The sequence below is a fragment of the Pseudorca crassidens genome, chromosome 7, assembly GCF_039906515.1.
Source record: "Pseudorca crassidens isolate mPseCra1 chromosome 7, mPseCra1.hap1, whole genome shotgun sequence".
In the NCBI taxonomy this organism is placed as follows: Eukaryota; Metazoa; Chordata; class Mammalia; order Artiodactyla; family Delphinidae; genus Pseudorca; species Pseudorca crassidens.
Genome location: NC_090302.1, coordinates 80368017 through 80386570, shown reverse-complemented (window position 1 = coordinate 80386570; position 18554 = coordinate 80368017). Strand labels below are relative to the sequence as shown.

General features: G+C 36.9%; 1 protein-coding gene across 1 annotated transcript in view; it reads right to left on the bottom strand.

Moving 5' to 3' along the window:
• Positions 1 to 18554, bottom strand: part of UBE2R2 (ubiquitin conjugating enzyme E2 R2) — a 95451-nt gene that overhangs the window by 75666 nt on the left and 1231 nt on the right. The window lies entirely within an intron of this gene.

The following is an 18554-nucleotide window of genomic DNA, read 5'->3' as shown; positions in this document are numbered from 1 at the left end:
AAGCTATTAACAACAATTCAAAAGCTTAAAAAAATTTGTTTATAATTTCACGGGTGTGTGTTTCACCTGTAGGAGGGGAAGATAAGTATTTGGTGGTAGAGAGAAGCTACATAACAATGAATTTTAAAGTATCCTTTTTTGGCTAATAAAGAACTTATAGATACATTACCTTTGGAACATAAATGCACTCTACCCAAAAAATAAAGCAAAACATAGAATCATACTGAATCTCAGCAATAGGAACCTTGCTTTACATCAGAACCACCTGGAGATGCCCACCAGAGTCTCAAAAGATTCTGATTCTAGAGACTTCCCTGGAGGTCCAGTGGTTAAGACCCAGTGCTTCTACTACATGGGGCATGGGTTCGATTCCTGGTCGGGGAACTAAGATCCCACATGCCACAAGGCGCAACCAAACAAACAAACAAAAAAAGGGTGAATCTATAAAATAGTGTGTGAGAATAGAGCCAGGAATCTTTTATTTCTAAAAGTTTCCAACATGATTCTAAAGCAGTTTAATCACTCATGCAGATGATTAATATCCTCTTAGAACACTATCCCTAGGTGTCATCCAACATGCATTTGACTATCCCCAGGGACAAAAAATTCACTACTTCCCAAAATACTTTAATTCTAATGGAAAGCACTAAATTTTGGGAATCCTTACTTATGTTGAAATGGATTGATATCTGTCTTCCTTTACTTTTTCTCCTCCTCTAGCTTCTACGTAACTGGTTATTAAACTTAAAAGTTGTTAGTATTCAATACCAATACTACTCAGGCATTGGATATCACTCAGGAAAGAAAATGAAAATCTAAATATCCTTCAGGAACTTGCTTCAATCTAATTTTTATGAAAATCATATTAAATTTGTAACAAATGTCTTTAGATGTAAACATATTTGAACCATAAAATCTATTCCTAGGAATTTATCCTAAAGATACAACTAAATTGTAATATTTTATGCCAAAGCTGGATGTTGTTTGCAATGGACCAAATTTATGTCCCCCAAAACTCATGCTGAAATCCTAACCCCAAATGTGATATTAGAAGAAGGACCTTTGGGCTGCAATTAGGTCTTAAGGGTAGAATGCTCGTTAATGGAATCAGCACCCTTAAAACAAGGGAACCCAGAGAGCTCTCTTGCCCTCTTTCTTACCACGTAAGGATACAATAAGTCTACAACCTGGAAGAGAGCCCTCACTAGAACCTGACCATGATGGCAACCTGATCTCAGACTTCAAGCCTTCAGAACTGTGAGAAATAAATTTCTGTTGTTTATAAGCCACTCAGTCTGTGGTACTCTGTTATTTATAAAAAGTCATTTCTGCATCTTTTTCTAAAACAAGGACATTTTCTTTTATTCTTTAAAATTTTTACTGTGTCTTATTTTTTCAGACTTACTGAGGTATAATCGACAAATAAAATTATAAGATAATTAAATCTGTAAGTTTTTTATTTTTTAAATTTACATCTAGCAGTATTCACTTCCTTGGCATACACTTTTATAAGTTTTAGCATGTACATAGATTCTTGTAAGCACCACCATAAATAGAATACAAAACAATTCCAATATCCACAAAGAATTCCCTCACGCTATCCCTTTGTAGTCAAACCCTTCCTCCACCCCCAAACCCTGGCAACCACTGATCTGTTGTTCTCTGTGCCTACGGTTTTGTCTTTTCGAGAATATCATGTTAGACCCATTCAGAATGTAATCTTATGTGACTGCCATAATGCTTTGATACTTATCCATATTACTAGTATGTCAATACTTGATTCCTTTTTATTGCTGAATAGCATTCCATAATATAGATATAGCAGTTTACTTATCCATTCACCCACTGAAGGACATTTGGGTTGTTTCCAGTTTGGGGCAATTATGAATAGTGCTGCTACAAACATTCACATACACATTTTTGTGTAAACAGTAAGTTTATATTGCCCTAAGACAAATTCCTAGAAATGAGCTTGTTGAGACAGATGGTAATTGTATACGTTGTAATAAACTGACAGACTTTTCCAGAGTCTGCATTCTCACCAGAAGTATTAGTTTCAGCTAATCCTCATCCTCACCAATACTCAGTACTGTCAGTGCAATATTTTATTATTTTATTTTAGCCATGCTAAAAGATACGTAAATGGCACTTCATTGTGGTTTTAATTTGCATTTCCCTAATGACTAAAGATGAGCATCTTTACATGTGCTTATAAGCCATCCAAACATCTTTATTGAAATATCTGTTCAAATCTTTCACCCATTTTTGAAACTGGGTTGTTGATTTTTTAGGGGTTTTTCCCCCTATGTTGAGTTTTGAAAGCTCTTCATAAATTCTGGATATAAGTCCTTTCTAAGATATGTGCTTTGCAAATATATTCTCCCAATTCATGGCATATCTTTTCATTCTCTTTAACTGTGTCCTTCACAGGAAAAAGTGTTTTGTTTTTGGTTTTTTTTTGCGGTACGCGGGCCTCTCACTGTTGTGGCCTCTCCCGTTGCAGAGCACAGGCTCCGGACGCACAGGCTCAGCGGCCATGGCTCACGGGCCCAGCCATTCCGCGGCATGTGGGATCTTCCCGGACCAGGGCACGAACCCGTGTCCCCTGCATTGGCAGGTGGACTCTCAACCACTGCGCCACCAGGGAAGCCCAGGAAAAAGTTTTAAATTCTGATGAAGTTCACTTCACCAATTTTTTCTTTCACAGATCATGCTTTTGGTACTGTATCTAAGAGCTCTTTGCCAAACCCTAGGTCAAAAAGACTTTTCCCAATGCTTTCTTCTAAAGGTTTTACTGCTTTATGTTTTACATTTAGGTTTATGATTCGAGTTAATTTGTGTATAAGATATATGTTACATAGGTTGAGGCTCACGTTACATGTGGATCCCCAGTTTTCCAACATCGTATATTTGAAAAGACTGTCCTTTCTCCATTGAAGTATGTTTGCACCTTTGTCAAAAAATCGGTTGACTATATCTGAATAAGTCTATTTCTGGGCCCCCTATTCCATGCCTTTGGCCAATACACCACACTGTCTTGATTAGTGTAGCTTTACAGTACATCTTAAAATTGGACATTGTGAGTCTTCCAACTTCGTTCTTTTTCAAAATTGTTTTGATTATTCTAGTTCCTTTAACTTTTCGATACATAATGATTTGAAACTAAAGCCACAATAGTCATCTCTCTTTAGTGGTTTCCTTGACCTCAAGAAAACTGTCGCATTTTATCTTGTCAAAACCAGTTCAAAATATGTTCTCTAAATATGATAATATGTAGGCACTCATAACTTTTGACCCAATATATCCAGTACCAGAAACTTATGTGAAAAACACAAATATAGATATAAAAATGTGTTCAACATAGTATTCTTTAGAAAGCAAAATAAATCTCCAGATCCAACAAAAGGGGAAAGGTTAAATAATGACTAGTTGGGAAAATGTTCAAAATATGTTAAGTTTTTTTAAAATGGATACACGGTATCCAACTTTTTAGATGAAATACAGTGTATTTCAGAAGAAATATACTTTAAAGTATTATTTCTGGATAGCATCATTACAAGTGACTTTTTAAAAGATTTTTTAAAATTAATTTATTTCATTTATTTATTTTTGGCTCTGTTGGGTCTTCGTTGCTGCATGTGAGCTTTCTGCAGTTGTGTGTACTCTTCATTGCGATGCGCGGGCTTCTCATTGCAGTGGCTTCTCTTGCTGCGGAGCACAGGCTCTAGGAACGCGGGCTTCAGTAGTTGTGGCTCACAGGCTTTAAAATGCAGGCTCAGTAGTTGTGGCGCACGGGCTTAGTTGCTCCGCGGCATGTGGGATCTTCCCGGACCAGGGCTCAAACCCATGTCCCCTGCATTGGCAGGCAGATTCTTAACCACTGCACCAACAGGGAAGCCCACAAGTGACTTTTTTCTTTGTAGTTTCAAGAACTTTAAAAACTTTCTACCATAAACATGTGTTCACTTATAACTGGGTATAAATATTTTGAGGTGTTTTTTAAAAATTTATTTATGTTCAATTTATTTTTGGCTGCGTTGGGTCTTTGTTGCTATGGGCGGGCTTTCTCTGGTGGCAGCAAGCGGGGGCTACTCTTCCTTGCAGTGCACGGGCTTCTCATTGCAGTGGCTTCTCTTGTTGCAGAGCACAGGCTCTAGGCTCACGCGGGCTCAGTAGTTGTGGCTCGCGGGCTATAGAGCACAGGCTCGGCAGTTGTGGCGCACGGGCTTAGTTGCTCCGCAGCATGTGGGATCTTCCCGGACCAGGGCTCGAACCCGTGTCTCCTGCATTGGCAGGTGGATTCTTAACCACTGCGCCACCAGAGAAGCCCGTATTTTGAGTTTAAAAAAAAAAAAAAAAGTGTTACTGCCACGTACACAGAAAAATGCAGGTACCTCCGTATCAGCTTGTACATTATTAGTATCAAGCTTGTTCATTAAGATATGAGAAAAAAAAAAAGATATGAGTAACCCACATGACAATGTTAAGAGAACTTATTCTAAACCCTACAAATTCTTCTTCTCAGCTGTTACAACAGTTACAACACAATTTTCTCTACACTTGTCTTCATGTTTAACATTGGACAGAATTCTAGGCACAATATTTTAAATTACATCATTAATAAATGACACACAAAGAAAAGATATTTGCAACATGCAATACATCTGACCAATGACTAACTTCCTTTATGCAAGCAGCCTTTATTCTATTAAAAAAAAAAACCTAAAGAAAAATGGGCAAAGAACAAGGATAGTTAACTTGCATAAATGTTACAAATGGCCAATGACATGAAAGTAAGCTAAATTTCATTCACAATTAAAAGAAACAACTGGGGCTTCCCTGGTGGCAGAGTGGTTAAGAATCCGCCTGCCAATGCAGGGGACACGGGTTCGAGCCCTGGTCCAGGAAGATCCCACATGCTGGGGAGCAACTAAGCCCGTGAGCCACAACTGCCGAGCCTGTGCTCTAGAGCCCCTGTGCCACAACTACTTGAGCCCATGTGCTTAGAGCCCGTGCTCCGCAACAAGAGAAGACACCACAATGAAAAGCCCACAAACCACAACCAAGAGTAGCCCCTGCTCAGCGCAACTAAAGAAAGCCCGCATGCAGCAACTAAGACCCAACGCAGCCATAAATAAATAAGAAACAAACAAACAAACAACCAGACTTCCCTGGTGGTGCAGTCATTAAGAATCTGCCTGCCAATGCTGAAACACGGGTTCAATCCCTGGTTCAGGAAGATCCCACATGCCATGGAGCAACTAAGCCCGTGCGCCACAACTACTGAGCCTGTGCTCTAGAGCCCGCAAGTCACAACTACTGAAGCCTGCATGCCTAGAGGCTGTGCTCCACAAGAGAAGCCACCACAACGAAAAGTCCACGCACCGCAACGAAGAGTAGCCCCTGCTCACTGCAACTAAAGAAAGCCCTCACGCAGCAACGAAGACCCAACACAGCCAAAAATAAACAAATAAATAAAAAAGAAAAGAAACAACCATCATAAAGGCTGATTTATCAGGACTGCAAATTTTATACTTTGACAATACTCATGTTTCATCACAGAATATATATTAACATTTTTGAAGGGTAATTTGACTATCTAGTAAAATTAAATACACATACCCTTTAATCCAACAAATCCACTCACAAAAGTATAGAGGTATGTAAAAATTTCCTGTTCAGCCTTGCTTGTCAGAGTAAAGAGCTGAAAACAATTTTTCATGAATAGGGGAATAAATAAAGTACTTCCTTAACGACTTGAATATTGTGCAACAGTTACAAATGATGAGATAACCCATAAATATTAATAATGGAAAGATCTCCAAAATAAACTGTTTTTTAAGTAGCAAGATGCATGGACTTCCCTGGTGGTGCAGTGGTTAAGAATCTGCCTGCTAATGCAGGGAACATAGGTTCCAACCCTGATCCAGGAAGACTCCACATGCTGTGGAGCAACTAAGCCTATGCGCCACAACTACTGAGCCTGTGCTCTACAGCCTGCGAGCCACAACTACTGAGCCTGCGTGCCACAACTACTGAAGCCTGTGCGCCTAGAGCCAGTGCTCCACAACGAGAAGCCACTGCAATGAGAAGCCCGCGCATCACAACGAAGAGTAGCCTCCGCTCGAAGCAACTAGAGAAAAGCCCGCGCACAGCAACACAGACCCAATGCAGCCAAAAATAAGTAAATAAATAAATTTAAAAAAAAAAAGCAAGACGCAGAAAAATACTTATAGTATAACCACATTCATAGTTTTAAAATGCATAGATATGTTTGTAGATACATAGAATATTTCTGGAGGATTACATTCAAACAGTTAAGTGATTTTCGGGGGAGAGAAAGACTTTCATACTGCTTGAATTGTTTTCCTAGACTAATTTTAAGAAAAATAATAAATGAACACCCTTAATAAATGTTCCTCATTACATCTTTGTTAGGAAAAAATATATTCCTATATAATAGCTACATGATAAGATTAATCCATCATGAACTTAGTATTTTTCCCCACCAAATCTACTAAACTAAATTTAAGTGGCTCCATGTTGAAGCTGAGATAAGACTAAGTCCTGCACAAAGATGTCTGAGTTAAAGCAGAGAAGAAATAATGTGGAAAAAATAGGTAGCTAACCAGATGTGGGGCCAAAACTTACCATAATTACTTTATAACAAATGTCTGGTGACCTCCAGGGCTAGAAACATTGTAACTTTACTTTTGGTACTATAATAATATCTTCAGTTTGGAATAAAATATAATTATCATCAGTCTAGTTTTAATGTCTTAAAACTGAAGACAGCAGTTCAGTAATTAAATATATTCAGTTGCCAACAAACAATTTTTCTTTTTTAAAGAGAGAGAGAACAAGTGTTGCTGAAGATGTAGAGAAATTAGAACCACCATACTACCAGTGGGAATGTAAAATTGGAAAACAGTCTGGCAGTTCCTCAAATAGTTACACATAGAGTTATCATATGACCCAGTAATTCTATTCCTAGGTAAATACTCAAGAGAAATGAAAACACTTGTACACAAATGTTTGTATCAGCATTATTTATAACGGCCAAACAGTGGAAAACAACCCAAATGTTCATGAACTGATGAATGGATAAATAAAATGTCCATACAATGGAACATTATTTAACAATGAAAAGGAATGAAGTATTGATACATGCCACAACATATATGAATCTTGTAAACAATATGCTAAATGAAAGGCCACATATTATATGATTACATTTATATGAAATACAAATCTATATGTTTACAGAATAGGCAAACCTATAGTCCCAGGAAGCAGACAGGTTGCCTAGAGCATGGGGAGAAATGGGGAGTGACTGCTAAAGGGTACGGGGTTTCTTTTTGGAGTGATGAAAATATTCTAAAATTGTGGTGATGGTTGTACAACTCTGTGAATATACTAAAAGTCACTGAATTGTACATTTAAATGGGTGAATTGTATGTAAATTATATCTCAATAAAACTGCTATTTTTTAAAAAAGGAAGAAGGGAAATCTATTACAGTCTTAAGAGGCACATCACCAAATGCAATCGTGGACCTTACTGTGGATTTTGACTCAAACTAACTTAAAATTATGTCTGTGAGACAATTGGGAAAATCTGAACACTGACTGGATATTAGATAATATTAAGGAATTGTTTATTTAATAAGTGTAAGGATAATACAATTATGTTTTTAGAAAGATTCTTTATCTTTTACGGACTCCAATATTTAGGGATGAAAGGATATGATATCTGGGGTTTATTTTAAAACAATCTAATTAGGGAGAGTGGGGATTAACAGGAGAGAATCCAAGAGGTCATTCACAGTGAACTGGGTCTTAAGATACAAGCTGGAGTTCACGGACTAAAGAGGATGCGAGAAACATTGAAAAATGAAAAAGGCATTCCAGACAGGTAACGGCTTAGGCAATGGCACTGTCAAAGACCACCTATGGGGCAAGAACAGAAAATACAGTTGGAAAAGTAAGCAACAACCAGATCATGAAGGGCCTTATATGTCACACAAAGGAATTTTTATTTAATTTTGTGGAAGATGGACTGATAAGTTGTTTTTGTTTTTGTTTTTTTGGTGGGGACAGGTCAGATTAGAGCTTTAGATAGGTTACTCTGGTGGCATTATAGACTGAAGGGGCACAAAACACTGCTGTCGAAGTCCAAGTGAGTGACAACTGAATGGGAATTTACATGGTGAGAGTAGGAATAAAGATTAGGGGCTAAATACCAGAGACATGAGATACTAAAAATAACTGGATATGTGGAAAGAGGAAGCAGAAATCATCTGAACTGATTTCCAGCTTCTAGGCTTGTGTGACTAGGTAGACAATGTCCAATATCCAGGAGAATTAATATAGAAGAGGCTTATGGGAAAGGTAGAGTTCAGTTTAGTGTTTAGTGTAAGTAGGACACACTGGTGTAAATGTGTACTAGGCAGGCAAAAACTCAAGAGAGGTCTAATTAGAGATGCAGACATGTAAGTCTTCGGGACATATCTGGTAGCTGGAACAATAACCCAGGAGAGCTTGTTTGTTACAGTTCACAAGCCACAGAAATGTAACCTATTTTAAAAGTTCCCTCCCTACTCTACCTTGTTAAGAATTATTTCATTCAAGGTGTATATGTAAACAGAATGATCAAGATGTAGTTAATCTTATATTTAGGAGACTTTATATATATTGGAGAGGGGAGAAAAAATATATATATATATATTTGGCTAAAAGTCACCAAAATTATTCTTTAACAAACTGCATGCATGCAGAGTATTATCAAAGCACAAGTACAGTGATAAAAATATACTTTTCTAATTATTCTGATTCCTTTAATGTATCAAGAACCATTAAAATATTCATAATTTATTTCAAAATCCTCCACTTTATAAGAAATTCTGCACTTCTGAAATGCACTTCTAGTCTGCTTTTAAAAGATCTAATGTCTTCTGATATTCTAAAAAGTAAGGCTAAAACAAAACTGGGTTTAATTGTTTTGTTTTATTCATTAGATTTTCCAAAATGAGGTTAAGCAATCTTGATCTTCATGGGACTACAGAAGTGAAGGTTGCTATATCTAGCAGGTTTTGCTAATGCCTCTCATTATCATTGCTCCAAAATTCTTAACCACTCCTAAATGTTTTATAATACTTAAATTATAAGAGAAGCCCTTTACAGAGATCCTAATTTGCTATATTACTATATAACCAAGAACTCAATCTTAATTTTTAGCTAAACCTTCAGTCACCAAGAACATTAGATTTAATTGAGGCAACCTGGCAACTATAGAAAAATGTCACTGATGGAAAAACCCAAATAAAATCCAATTTCTTCCAGAAAGGGAAAGCACAACTAGAAGAACTAAGCAATCCAAATATTGAGCCACTAGTCTTACCACTATGTTCTAGACGAGGGACTGAATCACCTAAGATCTAAGGAAGAAATTCAGGTATCAGTAATTTCTTGAAACTGCATGCAGAATTCGGGGGCACAACTATCATTCTCAAAGGATGTGACCTCCCTCAAAAGATAACTTATTCTACAATTTACCAATTAAAAAAAATAATAACTTCAGAAAAAAATGGTTATATAAGAAAAGGGGCAACTCATCAATTCAAAACTCAGTAAGTGCTCTCCCCTTAAAACCCTTTCAATATTAGATTCCTTAGATCTTAATCTAAATTCTACAGAATTTCCATATCTTCAGTAAGACTTCTCTTTTTTTGTCTAGTAATTTTTCCCTCATTCTTATTTAGAGTAAATGTTGAAATATGATTAACAAAGTCCAAAGAACTCAGAGTAGAAACACTGAGGACACAGTTACTATAATTTTTTTCTTTTTAAGTTTTATTGAAGTACAGTAGATGCATAATGTTGTGTTAATTTCTGCTGTACAGCAAAGGACGCAGTTATACACATATATATTCTTTTTCATATTCTTTTCCATTATGGTTTATCACAGGATATTGGCTATAGTTCCCTATGTTATCCAGTAGGACCTTGTTGTTGTGGTGGTTTTTTTTCTTTTTTTACCTTTAGGGCTGAAGTTTTCCCACAGGGGTTAGCCCTTAATGGCTTAAATATATTACTCCTACCCCTATTTAGCCAATGGGAGAAACAGCAGTTATGTGACAAGACCAAGACGAGCCTTCTTAAGTAATAAGGTTTTTTTGTTTGTTTGTTTTAAACCCAACTACCAGAACTCAAATGAGCTTTGCCCCCTTCAGAGCAAACACCTCAGAAAGCTGGCTATACACCCACTCCAACAATGCCAGACTGCCACTACTCAAAACAATTCAAGACTTCTTTTTTTGAGAACTGCCTTCAGAACCTATTACACACTTCTTAATGTTCTTATTAGTGGCAAATCTTTACTTCTTCAGTGTGGACTTTTTTTTAAAACATCCAAAGGTGATTCAGATTCAACTTGGTAAATGAGGGAAATAATCTGAGTAATAGTATATTTTAGTCAAAAATGAAATGTGAACATGAAGTATTAGACTAATTTTACCTGTGCCTCTACCAACAATTTCAAAAGTAAAGTTTCAAATCATAAGAATATTCCTTTGAATAATGACACTTTTTTATTTTGCCTTATATATATCAGGTATGGTTTCAAGTAAACTTAAAAATCTGTTTTCTAAGCTTTAAATCACTCTGTTTCTATAAAGAATTACTACATATTGTCCAAGGTTTTGTGACTTTGCCAATTCTTAATATTATCTTATAAATGGGACCATGGTTATTTTCAATGAGGTAGTAAACATTCAATGTTTACAATCTGAATTTCTATGTATGCTACTAAATGAGCCACATAATCCAAATTATTTCAAGGGATTTATCCCTCAAATTAAGCATCAGCTGCCCATGCAGCAAATACAGAAAAGCAGATAACTGTGAAATTTGAAAATCCAAATACACAACAGACTGAAACTATGGCAATAATCTTAAGATGCTGTAATTAACGCATGAATATATGGCTTCCTCTGATGATTAAATTTTTTAACATCTTATTTTAGAATAGTTATAGATTCACAACATATATTTGCAAAGATAGTAATGAGAGATCTGTACCTTTCACTAAACTTCCCCCAATGGTTGCATCTTACATAATTATAGTCTCATATTAGAACTAGGAATTTGACACTGGTACAATATGTGAGTGTAGTTCTGTGTCATTTTATGGTCTGTGTAGATCTGTGTAACTACCAACACAATTAAGTTACAGAACTACTCCATCCACAAAGATCTCCCCTATGCTCCTCCTTCATAATCACATCCACCTCCTTCCCCCCACCCCAACATCTCTAACCCCCTAGCAACCACTGACTTGTTTTTGTTTATACTTCTGACATTTCAAGAATGTTATATAGGGCTTCCCTGGTGGTACAGTGGTTGGGAATCCGCCTGCCGGCGTAGGGGACACAGATTCAAGCCCTGGTCCAGGAGGATCCCACATGCCGCGGAGCAACCGAGCCTGTGCACCACAGCTGCTGAGCCTGCGTCCTAGAGCCCACAAGCCACAACTATTGAAGCCCATGTGCCACAACTACTGAAGCGCACACGCCTGGGGCCCATGCTCGGCAATGGGAGAGGCCACCGCAATGAGAGGCCCGCGCACCACAGTGAGGAGTAGCCCCTGCTCGCCGCTACTGGAGAAGGCCTGCACACAGCGGCGAGGACCCAATGCAGCCAAAAATAAATAAATAAAATAAATTTATTAAAAAAGAAAAAAAAAGAATGTTATATAAATGGGACCATACAATATGTAACCTTTTGAGATTGACTTTTTTTCACTCAGTGTAATGCTCATCCAAATTATTACATGTATCAATAGTTCCAAAAGTAAATAAAGATGCTGTCAACAGAGATAAGGAACACCAGGGCTTCCCTGGTGGCGCAGTGGTTGAGAATCTGCCTGCCAATGCAGGGGACACGGGTTTGAGCCTTGGTCTCGGAAGATCCCACATGCCACGGAGCAACTAGACCCGTAAGCCACAACTACTGAGTCTGCGCGTCTGGAGCTTGTGCTCCGCAACAAGGGAGGCCGCCATAGTGAGAGGCCCGCACACCGCGATGAAGAGTGGCCCCTGCTCGCCGCAACTAGAGAAAAGCCCTCGCACAGAAACGAAGACCCAACACAGCCAAAATAAATAAATAAATAAACAGCGTTCCCTTTAAAAAAAAAAAGGAATACCAGTTAACAGACTCAACTGAAAGAACAACAAAGTAAGTTTTAATCTTACACTGATTAAGTTTCCTATGGTGCTTAAATATACTTGGAAAAGCATTAAGACTATTATTTTAAAAGCATAAATGTCCATTGACAGATGAATGGATAAAGATGTGGCACATATATACAATAGAATATTACTCAGCCATAAAAAGAAACGAAATTGAGTTATCTGTAGTGAGGTGGATGGACCTAGAGTCTGTCATACAGAGTGAAGTAAGTCAGAAAGAGAAAAACAAATACCGTATGCTAACGCATATATATGGAATCTAAAAAGAAAAAAAAAATGGTACTGATGAACCTAGTTTCAGGGCAGGAATAAAGAGGTAGACACAGAGAATGGACTTGCGGACATGGGGTGGGAGGGCGAAGCTGGGGCAAAGGGAGAGTAGCATCGACATATATATACTACGGAATGTAAAATAGTTGGCTGGTGGGAAGCAGCAGCATAGCACAGGGAGATCGGCTTGGTGCTCTGCAATGACCTAGAGGGGTGGGATAGGGAGGATGGGAGGGAGGCTCAAGAGGGAGGGGATATGGTAACATGTGTATGCATATGGCTGGTTCGCTTTGTTGTGCAACAGGAACTAACACGGTATTGTGAAACAATTATATACTCCAATAAAGATCTATTAAAAAAAAAGCATAAACCAATATTGTATTAAGAAATTTAATTCCCGCTATGATCTCCCACCATCACTTCAGAGGTGTTTTATCATCATTTCTAACCTTAAGATTAGTTTTTTTAGACATATTTCTCAACTCTAGCACCTTCCCACTCTCCCCTTAAAGTAATGAGAAAGTTGCTATTAAAGGAATCAATTTGCCAATAAAAAAAAATCCTTCTGCAATATGATTTGTTACTCTCTAATCCAAGTAGTCCAAGAACAACAACAAATCCAATTTTTCCAGTGAATTTAACAGTTATAAGCTGAAGTCATAACAATCTCTCCCCATAATTTGAAGGGACAATTACCTTGTGACCTTTAAACTTATAAAATTTAAAATAAAAATAGTTCCTTTTCAAATGCTCCATAAAGTTTCTTTTCCTTTTTTTTTTTGAACCGCACCATGCAGCATATGGGATCTTAGTCACCCGACTAGGGATCGAACCTGTGCCCCCTGCAGTGGAAGCACAGAGTCTTAACCACTGGACCACCAGGGAAGTCTCATCCATAAATTTTATTTTCTTAAAGCTCCACTTTTATACCTTCAAACAACATCCTGAGAGATAAAAGATCTCACCAAGAGAATAACACAGGCTTTAGAGTCAAGCAGTCTGGTAGTCCAGCTTGGTATTACAACTTTCTAGCTGAGGACCCCGAGCAAGTTAAACAAACTCTATGATTGTTTCCATATATATATAATAGCAGCCACACCTCGCAGGAGGATTATATGAGATATTCTATTTAAAGTATGTGGCACACAGTAAGCACTCAATAAATGTTAGCTACTAATATCTATATTACTGTAATAAGGATAGTAGCGTGTATCTGCAATTAGATATGACCTTCAGAGTTTTAGCATGTTCTAAGTGCTCATTCTACTTACCTTACCAATAGGTTTACAACAGAAATTTAATTTATTGGATTGTAACAAAAACATTTTTATATTTGTTATTAAAACAAATCAAGTAAAGGTGCTTAAAGTGGATATTCATTTTCTATCTTAAATACATATTCCCAAATCTGAATATTCCAATTCTCATATGGAAGAATATTTATGTAAAATCAAACCTTGGCAATCCAAACTAAAATTATCTCTTCAATTTAGTATCTATCATTCCATTCACTTCAGAATCAATTAGTTTAAAGAAACATTAAGCATACAACTCTGAATAACAATTTCTCTCTGAATAAAGCTGAAACGAATTAATTCTGTGTTGACAAAACACTTTCAAAGAGGCTCAGCTCAGTCTTATTTGGATATCTATGTAGCTGTACACGAAACAGTCCAAAAGAATTTCAGGAACATAAAAGAATTAAAACTTTTAAATAGGACCTTTCAGCAAGATGGAGTTCTATAGTCGTAAACCCTGAATTTGTAACTCTTCCTGTTATTTTCCCATAACTAGATTAGCAGAAGTAGGCCAATTTCTTAGGTGATCTCCTTTATTTCACCTGTCTCCAACAGATTCTTCTGGAACCTTAGACTAGGACCACTAATACTAAGTTGCAAAGATGGAACAGAACATTTCATCATGACAAACTGTGGTTATGTTGACCAATGTGCTAACTGGCCTTAAAACTCTGATTTTAATTACCATTACAATTCTGTCAGTAACACCTACACCTCACATTTCTGTATTTCAAAGTCTGCACAAAGATTTTTATGAAGATCATTCATAAAAGCTCTAAGGTTATCAATGTCCGAATTCTTTTCCTTACTAACTAAAAGGTAGTAACACTTCCTACAGTGCTTGCCTTTGATGTGTGTTCGATAAATATTGTTTATGAACACAAACCTCTGAAAAAGGGGAATCAATAAGCAGCAAAAAGTACTGAGGACACAAATCCTTGGTTCAAAAAGAAATAATCCTTATTTTATCAAATTTAAGACACTGATGCTGGCATTTAAAAAAATTTTATCAGAAGATTTCAATGGAAGGGTCTCTCTTACACGTAGGTCACTAGTGTCAGCTGGCTGATGGCAATTCTAAGACTTCATGGACTCATTCCAAATTTGAGAAGTGAAACTAGAAAAATATGCATCTTGGAATCAACTTAATACAGTAAAAGCATACTCTATGAAATACTGAGGTGTTATATTTGCCAGAGGTGGGGGCTGGGGATAGGGGACTAAAATTGCATTTAGTGCCCCAAACCATTGGACATTAACCACGTTTCCATTTACAATGTTGCTTTAGTTCACCCAGCACTCAAGACAAGTTCAGCTTCCAGAAAAGGTAACAGCTAAAAGCCCAAGAGGTGTTCTTAAAGCAACTGAGGAAAAACTTAAAACTAAGAAAATTTTAACTGACTGATTCATCATAAAATTGTTTTCTAAAAAAATAGCAATACTTTTATAATGTCAAAGGTGTTTGTTTAATTTTGTTTTTAAAGTTGCCAATCCAATCCCTTAAAACAGAGATTCTTTTTTGTTGTTTTTTTTTAAAAATATTTATTTATTTATTTGGCTGTGTCGGGTCTTAGCTCCCAGACCCTTGTCCCCTGCATTGGAAGGCGGAGTCTTAACCACTGGACCACCAGGGAAGTCCCAAAAGAGGGATTCTTAACAGGTCAGTTAACCATCTGAAAATGCATACAAACTACTTTCTGTGTCCTCATTGTCTTTTGAAGAAAATTTATCAAGTTCTCAAAAGGATCCCTACACCAAAAAGACTAACAGTAGCTTAGAAAAATTGTTTCAACTGTATGTTAAGAATTTTAAAGTCATAAAATAGAATGTGCTATATATAATCTGAAGACCATTGCCAGGCACAGAGGTTAAGTTTGGTAGTTTGGTGTGTTTTTTTTTTTTGGGGGGGGGGTGGCATGCAAAGAATACATTCATTTACTCTAGAACAAATGAAAATAATGCATGTCCTTTATTTTAAAAAACAACTATTGAAGAGTTTCTTTAATACAAAACAAAGCGGTAAGTCTGATGAAGAAGATCCTATTAAGAAAAACTTTGAGTATATCACAAATACTTCCTAAATTTTATTAGTTGGGAGTTATCCAAAAAAGAAACACGCCTATATTTCATTCCCTTACATTACTGAATAAAACCAAAACTACAAAAACTGCAATACTTTAAACATTCTGCATCACTTAAACTTCAACGTTATTCCTATCATGAAAGAGTCACTCTCATTTTCTGGTATCTAGACTCACTGCTATTGTGCATTTAGATAAATAATGCAGGCGTTCCAAGGAGGTTCTATACTAAAGCAGCCACACTAAGTTATGATCATTATCAGGACTTACTTGAAAAGACAGTTCTTTTTAAAGGAACGGAGGTGAACGTGTTAAAAGTCATCACTAACTGCTCACTTGATCGACAAGTTATTCTTCCAGTAACATAATAAAATTCCAACTTGCTCCACATTAGCAAAATTAAGTTCAGACGTGTTCTGGGTGTTCTAAGTCATCTCCTACTTTATGTTCTATAATGGTTGACCCCAGAGGAAAAATTCGAAGCAGCGAAGAAATTCACTGGGTGAATAATGAGATCAAGAAATTAGACAAAAAGATAGTGAAGCCAAAGAAGAGTTTATAACATGCAGAAAATCAGACACAAGAAACTACCTTTGCCCATCATATATCTAGATTCCCCCTGCCCACCCAAGCTAAGAATCATACAGATTCAAGACATTTAAAAAAGAAAAAATAGGATGAAAAAACAAATCTGTGAAATACAGGTCTCACAAATCTCTACTACAACAGATGCCACAGTTAAAACAGACTGGAACCAACTATTTCATGATGAAAAAGATCAGTTAGAAGCCTATTAATATGTAAAAAGTAAAGGAGTTACGTTATGAAAAATTTAAAGAATGACTGGCAGCCCACTGCCTTCGGAAACTGTAATGCAAAATAGAAAAAAGAGTTTAACTTGAAAATATTGATAAATTATATTAAATGTTCAAGGACCCCCATTTGATAAGGGAGAACAGTAGTACAGAAAAGTCTGTGCCAACTTTTAACTGCAGCTGTAGTGAAACACACTAAAAGCCTTGTTTCACAAAAGCAGTGAAATAAAAAACAATGGTTTTAAACTTATCACCAGTGTCAACTGCTCATGACCATAAATTTGCCTTTTTCCAACGAAGAACTTTGGTATAAAAAGCCAAAGTCCTTTGCCAAAAGCAGAAGAAACAAAACTGACCAAAATTCTTACACAAGACTAAAACATTAAACCTGTTTAAGAATTTTCATATATTTTTTTACGTGTCACAATTAAAGGTAAAAAAAAGATTAAGATATCTAACGCAACAAAATTGGAGATCAAACCATTCTTTTTAAATAAGACAAATTAAAAAGCAGTTAGTTTAAATCAGTGTATACTACAGGGAATCCTCCTTCCAAACTACCTATTCCAAACTGAGAGGGGTCACCACACTCCCTTCCCAATTACTTAAGCAAAAATATTACAATTTTTAACCCATTATTTCCTTCCATGTACAGTTTGTTGTTGTTTTGTTGTTTTAACAAACTGCATAGGAATAAGATCATTCTAGCTAGTATCCATTTATCTTGACTACTGATTGTCGCAAACAATGATACTTTTTGGAAATTAAACTTCATTTCACTAAAGTTAGCCAGTAGATTTTGCAAGTATCTGCATCTGAGTACAGCGTATGGTGACCACAAAACATGAAGCATACAGTTGGTATACACGATATTCTAAACACTGAATACATGTTTTTAATTAGGTATTTAGTGACTATCAGAGACATGAATATTAAACATTCCCCTATCAATTCCTGACATTTTCTACAAAATAGACCCAATTTCAAGCCTGAAACTGAGGCTTCTACCTTTAGAGGAGTAGAAACTAAAGTAATTGGGTACTCCTTAAAAATACACGTAACTACATGACTAAGATACTCATTTAAAACTTTTGCCAAGATAGCCCCTCCCTTCAAAACAAACCAAGACTGACTCACAGCCCTATTTTACTTAATTTTGGAAACAAAAAATTAAATTAAATGAATTCCTAAGCACTCTTTTCCTCTCTCTGTTCCCCCACCATTTAAAGCATTCGACCTTCAACCTGTGATTTGCCCCTTAAAAAATGGTAAAATAAAAACAAAAACAAAAAGAAAAACCCCTCAGTATCTCCAAGTTATCTGTCTTGGAATAAAGAAACTACTGGATTCAGGAATGATAATAACCACTGTTCTAACATCCTGGAAAACAACAGAAACAATGTCTATGGTCGTTAAGGAGCGGTCCTACTCTGCGAAACCATCCCACCTCAGATGATACTTTTCATCCGTAAGACCACCCCCCCCCATTTGCTAGAGTTAACCATCTGAGCGAAAGGTTTCAATTTTGTGTCCCTAAAGTGGGAAACTCTCTCTCTACATAACATGTACCGCCCTCTGTGGATATTTCTACATGGGAGGCGGGGGGTGAGGGGAGCGGGGGCAGTAAAGTTGGTGGCAGGGTGAGGACAAAGGGCATTTTGAAACACCACTGAAGTAAATACAAAACGAGGACAGAAAGGGGGCTAAATTACAGTTCCCTCAAGTGGCTAATGGCAAGAAAATGCAGGCACCCTTGTTTAGCACCCCTAGGGTTCCTATTCTCCATTAACGCCCGCTGGAATGCGAAGCTGGAACCACCAGTATGCAAGAAGCCCATCAAACCC